We start from the raw sequence: 8,455 nt of genomic DNA on the forward strand, positions 1-8,455 counted from the left end.
AAGACAAGAAAAGCAGAACCGGAATCAGCAGACTTTTCTTCCATCTCTCCCGAGAAAGTCTAGTTTACCTGTTCTAATTCTGTGCCCTTTTCTACATGAAACTTAGACCAAGGCTGAAAAAACAACTAGAAAACACGGAGAGAAGCTTTTTAGAATTTCACAGGATTTTCCCAAACCGATCCCAGAGAAGCAAAACTCGGTAGAATGTACTCACCCCGAGGCATTTTGTCTTTTTTCCATAAGCTTCATCACCTGATTGAAAAAGCAGAGTAGAGGCTCACAACAGGAAAACGTCATCTTCATTTCCTAAAAGAAGCTACATCAATTTGCACAGCTGCAGGCGTGTATCCAGACGTTAAAGTCTTTCAGCTTTTCAGAGGGTGAGAATGCCCTGCTAAGGAAGGCTGAAAAATGCTCGGAGCCTGCCCAGGTCAAAGAGCCCCTCGATTTTGTCTGTGTTCCAGTCCCTGGCTAAAGAAACGGCAGAAGAAGCGCAGTTGTTGCTTGCCTTTTCCCTCAGAGGTTTTGCCAGGCGCCGGGCCAGCCCGGGCACTGCGGGGGAAGGCCGGCAGTGCCCAAACCCCGCCGCTTTCCCGGGGGCGTCGCTTGCGAGAGCGCCCCCGAGCGCCGGGCCCTGCCTCACAGTCGCCGCCTGGCGGACACGGCCGGGAGCGGCACTGCAGCCGCGCGCGGCACTGCAGCCGCCCCCCCCCCCCCACCTTGGCGAGACCCGCGGCGCCTTTCGCGCGTACGGGCCTTTGTTCCCGAAAACCTGCCCTTGCCTAGGAAAAGCTGAGCAATTCACAGAGTTGCTGTTTCTATCCCAGCTTCCCAAAGGATTTCTCTCTCCCGGCAGCGCAGACAGGGTCCCCGAGGCAGCGCAGACCCTCCCCGCGGGGGGGGTGGGGGGGCGCAATGCCAGGGCACATCCGAACCCAGCCCTGCGGCGGCACGCAGGTGCAAGTTTCTCCGCAGAGGCGAGAAACTTGCCTGTCGCTTCCCCTGCCTGCAGTCGCCGATGGCCGCGGGAGAGGCAGAAGAGCGGCCGCGCCCAGCTTACCCCGGGGACGATCTCCGTGGGATCTGGCGCCGTGGGTCGCTTCCTGGGGAGGGGGGGGGAAGGCGGCGGCGCAGCTCCGACAGCATCTCCAGGGCACGGCGGGAGCGGGAGCGGAGGGGAGCGGGGGGGGGGGGGAGCGGGGACGGGAGAGGAGGGGAGCGGAGCGGAACGAGGCGGGCGGGCGGAGCGCCGCGCGCGCGGCGCCGAGGGGGGCTGCCCGCGCCGGTGCCCGCCGCCGCCCACGAACCTGCCGCCCGCGCCCGGCGCCGCCGAGCGCCCCGCCCTGTCCCCACAGCGGGAAGCGGCGCGGCGAGACGGCGCTGCGGGCGCGGGGCGGGGGTCCGGGTCGGGGCGGAGGTCAGGCACCAGGTTAAACGCCTCTCTGAGGCGGGAGGGGGGGGGGGGGGGGGGGGGAAACCTCTCACCGCCGTCTTGAGTGTGGCGTCGGCTAAGTTCCGGTCCTGGAGGCGCCATCTTGAGTGTGGCGTCCGGGCGAACTTCCGGGCCGGGGCCGCCATCTTTAGTGTGGTCGTTCCGGTCCTGGCGGCGCCATCTTTACTGTGGGCTTGGCGGACTTCCGGGCCGGGGCCGCCATCTTTAGTGTGGTCGTTCCGGTCCTGGCGGCGCCATCTTTACTGTGGGCTTGGCGGACTTCCGCGCCGGGGCCTGGAGGACTTCCGGTCGCTCTCTACTTCCGGTGACCGAGTTTACCCAAATTAGCGTCCCTCCTGGCTAATTTCTGCGCTTTCACCCCAAAAAATCTTCATGTTATTCCCCCCACACACACCCCGGGAGAGACGGGAGACCGCCAGTCCCGCCCTGCCGCCGGAACCGGCCCTTAACTCGAGCAGGGAGCGCTGCGCCGGCACGAGAGCCACTGCGCATGCGTCGCCGGTCCCGCTCCTGCCTGCCCTTGCTTACCACGTGATCGCCGGCGTCTTGCCAACGACTGCGCATGCGCCGGCGTCGCCACCTCGGCTCCCCCCCCCACCCCGCCGCCCGACCGCCCGGCTTCCCTTTCTTACTGCGGCTCCCCCTCCACTTTTTCGGCTCCCTGGGCTTCCCTCACCCACATTTTGGGGTCCCCTTCTCACATTTTTGGGGTGATGACCCCGCAATTTACGGTTCGGGGGGGGGGGAGGAGAGGAAACGGGGTGCCCAAGAAGGGGTTTCTTTTTTTTTTTTTTCTTTTTCTCTTTTATTTCATTTTCATTTTATTTCCTTTTTAGGTTTTTTGCCTTTTTTTTTTAAATTTTCTTTTGTTTTTTATATTTCCTTTTTTTTATTTCGTTTAGTTTTTATTCTCTTTATTTTTCATTTTCTCTCCCAGTGCTCCCCAGTAACACCCAGTGCTCCCCAACAACCCCCAGTAACACCCAGTGCTCCCCAGTAAACACCCAGTGCTCCCCAACAACCCCCAGTAACACCCAGTGCTCCCCAAAAATTGACCCAAAACCGACCCAAATAACCCCAAAAGCTGACCCAAAACTGACCCCAAAACCTGACCCAAAACTGACCCAAATCACCCCAAACAATGACCCAAAACTGACCCCAAAACCTGACCCAAATCATCCAAAAAACTGACCCCAAACTCTGCATTTATTTGGCATCATTTCCTCTCAAAAACAACATCTCCAATTTAGCCATCATTTTAAAATCATCCCAGGAATCAAAAGGGACTGGAAAACACACAGAAATCATTCCTACACCCACCAAATCTTTAGGAATTGGAACCCGATTCCCTCATCTCCCTCCTGGCTTTTCTTGGCTGGAAAACCTGATGATCCCCGCTGGCTATTTTTAGGCTGCTTTTCTTCCACAGCTCCTTTCTCCCAGCTGAAACCTCCTGGCACATTCAGGGCTTATCTGGAGGGAAGCCCCTCTGAAGTATTTCCTCTCGTGGCAATTCTGTGGGATGAAGAAGTAAAAAAAGCACGTCAAGAGCTCCTTCTACCCCCTTCCTTCGCAAACACCCTCCCAGTTTGTCCTTGGCTGCTCCATCCCCCCGGCACCCGCACCCGACGCTTCGGCTCCGCTGGCAAAGGGACAGCAAGTGCACAAGCAAGTTCAGTGCTGGGCAGGGGCTCCCTGGGGAACGGCACTTCAGTGCTTTAGTCCGTGGCCTTTCCTGCTGCCCTCCCTCCCGGAGGCAGAGGATGACCCGGCCCTTGTTTCTCCCACGCTCGCAGACCCAGGTCCTGCTCCTTTGGCCCCACTTTTCTTGGCAGACCCGGCCTCATTTTCCAGGGTCCCCAGGAAACTTCTGCACTTGACCCATTGCTGAGTGCAGAGCACAGGGCAAGGGAAGGACAAATTTCTCGGCACCCACCCCCTGGAATTTTCCTTCTCCGCAGCACGCTCCCGTTCCCGCTGTCTCCGCACGAGTCCTCCTTCTCCCAGCACCTCAGAGAATGTCCTTTTCACCCGGGTCCCGCTTACCGGCGTCCAACAAAACACGCTGACAACATTTTTCAGGATGCCAGGGGAGAGATATTAGAGCACACTGCACAGGGAAGCTGAGCCTGCCCCTGGATCCCTGCAAGTGTTCCAGGCCAGGCTGGACGGGACTTGGAGCAACCGGGGATGAGAGGGGAAGGTGTCCCTGCCCACGGAAGACAGGGTGGCCTTTGAAGGTCCCCTTCAAACCAAATCGCTCTGGATTCCCCTCCAAAATCACTACCAAAGAGACACAGTAATCAAAGCAGAGGGACCGCACTCCCAGCTTTTCTTACCTGCAGGCACACGCAGCACAGCACGTTGGACATAAAAGCCACGGGGTTAGTCCTGCCAGAGGCGTCCGGCACACCCACGTCGACCGAAGGGAAAGAGGGAGCCTGGGAACACGGAGTAAAAGACACTTTAATTAGGAGTACACTGAGCAACAGCCAGGTCATTCACACAGACAGCTTCACTGTCCAGTCATACAAAAAGCACTCACCGAGGCCTCAGTTAGGATGGTTCCTGACGCTGACCGGGTGAATGCCTCCCTGGAAGCCCGCTCCGCTCATGCCAGGCACTAGGGCTCCCCCAGAAGGGCTTTGCCAAGCGTCCAAGGGAAATTAAAATTACAGCCTGGGCAGGAAATTAAAATTACAGTCCGGCAGGACCGCTCCTGGCCAAGGCCACCGGTCCCTGCAAGTCAGACCACTCACCACCCGGGGCGAGGATTATCGGGGGCACGCCTCCAGCTTTCATTCTCCAGAAACTCCAGTTCTTTCTGGCACCGCTTGCCAGAAAGTCTTCCCCTGCTGGAAGAGGTCACTTTAGTCTTTCGAGGGGCCAGACTGCCAAAGCCCGGCCAGTCCATTCCCACAAGGAAAGGTAGCTTGGTCTTGGACAGGATACTGGGGGGGAGACACAAAATAAAAGTTTAATTTAAAACTTCCTGGAAGAGAAAGCAATTCAAACATAAGGCAGACAAGACTCGTGCAAAACTGAATTACACTGGACTTCAAAGGAGAATTATTTCCCTCTGCACCTCAGAGAACCCCAATTTTCACCCAGGTCCTGCTTGCCATCGTCCAACAAAACGTGCTGACAAAATTTTTCATGATGACAGTGGAGAGCTATTAAATGCACACTGCACAGGGAACCTGAGGCTGCCCCTGGATCCCTGCAAGTGTTCCAGGCCGGGCTGGATGGGACTTGGAGCATCCAACCGGGGATGAGAGTGGAAGGTGCCCCTGCCCACGGAAGGCAGGGTGGCCTTTGAAGGTCCCCTTCAAACCAAATCGCTCTGGGATTCCCCTCCAAAATCACTACCCAAGAGACACAGCAAGCAAAGCAGAGGGACCGCACTCCCAGCTTTTCTTACCTGCAGGCACACAGCACATTGGACATAAAAGCCACAGGGTTAGTCCTGCCAGAGGCGTCCGGCACACCCACGTCGACCGAAGGGAAAGAGGGAGCCTGGGAACACGGAGTAAAAGACACTTTAATTAGGAGTACACTGAGCAACAGCCAGGTCATTCACACAGACAGCTTCACTGTCCAGTCATACAAAAAGCACTCACCGAGGCCTCAGTTAGGATGGTTCCTGACGCTGACCGGGTGAATGCCTCCCTGGAAGCCCGCTCTGCTCCTGCCAGGCACCGGGGCTCCCCCAGAGGGGCTTTGCCAAGCGTCCAAGGGAAATTAAAATTACAGCCTGGGCAGGAAATTAAAATTACAGTCCGGCAGGACCGCTCCTGGCCAAGGCCACCGGTCCCTGCAAGTCAGACCACTCACCACCCGGGGCGAGGATTATCGGGGGCACGCCTCCAGCTTTCATTCTCCAGAAACTCCAGTTCTTTCTGGCACCGCTTGCCAGAAAGTCTTCCCCTGCTGGAAGAGGTCACTTTAGTCTTTCGAGGGGCCAGACTGCCAAAGCCCGGCCAGTCCATTCCCACAAGGAAAGGTAGCTTGGTCTTGGACAGGATACTGGGGGGGAGACACAAAATAAAAGTTTAATTTAAAACTTCCTGGAAGAGAAAGCAATTCAAACATAAGGCAGACAAGACTCGTGCAAAACTGAATTACACTGGACTTCAAAGGAGAATTATTTCCCTCTGCACCTCAGAGAACCCCAATTTTCACCCAGGTCCTGCTTGCCATCGTCCAACAAAACGTGCTGACAAAATTTTTCATGATGACAGTGGAGAGCTATTAAATGCACACTGCACAGGGAACCTGAGGCTGCCCCTGGATCCCTGCAAGTGTTCCAGGCCGGGCTGGATGGGACTTGGAGCATCCAACCGGGGATGAGAGTGGAAGGCGTCCCTGCCCACGGAAGGCAGGGTGGCCTTTGAAGGTCCCCTTCAAACCAAATCGCTCTGGGATTCCCCTCCAAAATCACTACCCAAGAGACACAGCAAGCAAAGCAGAGGGACTGCACTCCCAGCTTTTCTTACCTGCAGGCACACAGCACGTTGGACATAAAAGCCACAGGGTTAGTCCTGCCAGAGGTGTCCGGCACATCCACGGCAACCGAAGGGAAAGAGGGAGCCTGGGAACACAGAGTAAAAGACACTTTAATTAGGAGTACACCGAGCACTGGCCAGGTCATTCACACAGACAGCTTCAGCGTCCAGTCACACAAAAAGCACTTACCTACCAGGGCCTCAGTTAGGATGGCTCCTGACGCTGACACCTCCGTTTGCCCCGGGGGGTCAAGAAGAACATCCCTGGGAAGAAGTCACCCCGAACAACAAAAAGGGAAAATTAGTGAAGCACGGGGTCCTCTTCTGACTAGATTGCCACCAGCATTCCATAGCAAATGCCATGACTATTCTGTTACAGACGAGAAAACCCTGTTCTCCCAAACAAACAGCGAGGAGATTTATGGGCACGCCTGAAAATCTCCTGTGAGGAACGTTTTGTAACTAAGGAGCAGGTGCTACCTTGAGTTGAAGGCATCGATTTGACAGACACTTAGTACAGCAAACTCTTCAGCAGAGCAATTAATTGCTGCCTATTTGAACAGCAGGGGAGAGAAAATGACAGTCTAATAGAAGACAAGAAAAGCAGAACCGGAATCAGCAGACTTTTCTTCCATCTCTCCCGAGAAAGTCTAGTTTACCTGTTCTAATTCTGTGCCCTTTTCTACATGAAACTTAGACCAAGGCTGAAAAAACAACTAGAAAACACGGAGAGAAGCTTTTTAGAATTTCACAGGATTTTCCCAAACCGATCCCAGAGAAGCAAAACTCGGTAGAATGTACTCACCCCGAGGCATTTTGTCTTTTTTCCATAAGCTTCATCACCTGATTGAAAAAGCAGAGTAGAGGCTCACAACAGGAAAACGTCATCTTCATTTCCTAAAAGAAGCTACATCAATTTGCACAGCTGCAGGCGTGTATCCAGACGTTAAAGTCTTTCAGCTTTTCAGAGGGTGAGAATGCCCTGCTAAGGAAGGCTGAAAAATGCTCGGAGCCTGCCCAGGTCAAAGAGCCCCTCGATTTTGTCTGTGTTCCAGTCCCTGGCTAAAGAAACGGCAGAAGAAGCGCAGTTGTTGCTTGCCTTTTCCCTCAGAGGTTTTGCCAGGCGCCGGGCCAGCCCGGGCACTGCGGGGGAAGGCCGGCAGTGCCCAAACCCCGCCGCTTTCCCGGGGGCGTCGCTTGCGAGAGCGCCCCCGAGCGCCGGGCCCTGCCTCACAGTCGCCGCCTGGCGGACACGGCCGGGAGCGGCACTGCAGCCGCGCGCGGCACTGCAGCCGCCCCCCCCCCCCCACCTTGGCGAGACCCGCGGCGCCTTTCGCGCGTACGGGCCTTTGTTCCCGAAAACCTGCCCTTGCCTAGGAAAAGCTGAGCAATTCACAGAGTTGCTGTTTCTATCCCAGCTTCCCAAAGGATTTCTCTCTCCCGGCAGCGCAGACAGGGTCCCCGAGGCAGCGCAGACCCTCCCCGCGGGGGGGGTGGGGGGGCGCAATGCCAGGGCACATCCGAACCCAGCCCTGCGGCGGCACGCAGGTGCAAGTTTCTCCGCAGAGGCGAGAAACTTGCCTGTCGCTTCCCCTGCCTGCAGTCGCCGATGGCCGCGGGAGAGGCAGAAGAGCGGCCGCGCCCAGCTTACCCCGGGGACGATCTCCGTGGGATCTGGCGCCGTGGGTCGCTTCCTGGGGAGGGGGGGGGAAGGCGGCGGCGCAGCTCCGACAGCATCTCCAGGGCACGGCGGGAGCGGGAGCGGAGGGGAGCGGGGGGGGGGGGAGCGGGGACGGGAGAGGAGGGGAGCGGAGCGGAACGAGGCGGGCGGGCGGAGCGCCGCGCGCGCGGCGCCGAGGGGGGCTGCCCGCGCCGGTGCCCGCCGCCGCCCACGAACCTGCCGCCCGCGCCCGGCGCCGCCGAGCGCCCCGCCCTGTCCCCACAGCGGGAAGCGGCGCGGCGAGACGGCGCTGCGGGCGCGGGGCGGGGGTCCGGGTCGGGGCGGAGGTCAGGCACCAGGTTAAACGCCTCTCTGAGGCGGGAGGGGGGGGGGGGGGGGGGGGGGGAAACCTCTCACCGCCGTCTTGAGTGTGGCGTCGGCTAAGTTCCGGTCCTGGAGGCGCCATCTTGAGTGTGGCGTCCGGGCGAACTTCCGGGCCGGGGCCGCCATCTTTAGTGTGGTCGTTCCGGTCCTGGCGGCGCCATCTTTACTGTGGGCTTGGCGGACTTCCGGGCCGGGGCCGCCATCTTTAGTGTGGTCGTTCCGGTCCTGGCGGCGCCATCTTTACTGTGGGCTTGGCGGACTTCCGCGCCGGGGCCTGGAGGACTTCCGGTCGCTCTCTACTTCCGGTGACCGAGTTTACCCAAATTAGCGTCCCTCCTGGCTAATTTCTGCGCTTTCACCCCAAAAAATCTTCATGTTATTCCCCCCACACACACCCCGGGAGAGACGGGAGACCGCCAGTCCCGCCCTGCCGCCGGAACCGGCCCTTAACTC

At 58.1% G+C, this 8,455-nt stretch overlaps 1 long non-coding RNA gene across 1 annotated transcript; it reads right to left on the reverse strand.

The window, feature by feature from the left end:
- Positions 1 to 2,435: 2,435 nt before the first annotated feature.
- Positions 2,436 to 3,709, reverse strand: LOC135408385 (uncharacterized). Its single transcript, XR_010427566.1, has 2 exons — positions 3,500 to 3,709; positions 2,436 to 2,968 (listed from the first exon to the last, which is right to left on the reverse strand). It is a non-coding gene; the product is annotated as an uncharacterized LOC135408385 (long non-coding RNA).
- Positions 3,710 to 8,455: the final 4,746 nt, after the last annotated feature.

The sequence above is a fragment of the Pseudopipra pipra genome, unplaced genomic scaffold (assembly GCF_036250125.1).
Source record: "Pseudopipra pipra isolate bDixPip1 unplaced genomic scaffold, bDixPip1.hap1 HAP1_SCAFFOLD_397, whole genome shotgun sequence".
Lineage (NCBI taxonomy): Eukaryota > Metazoa > Chordata > Aves > Passeriformes > Pipridae > Pseudopipra > Pseudopipra pipra.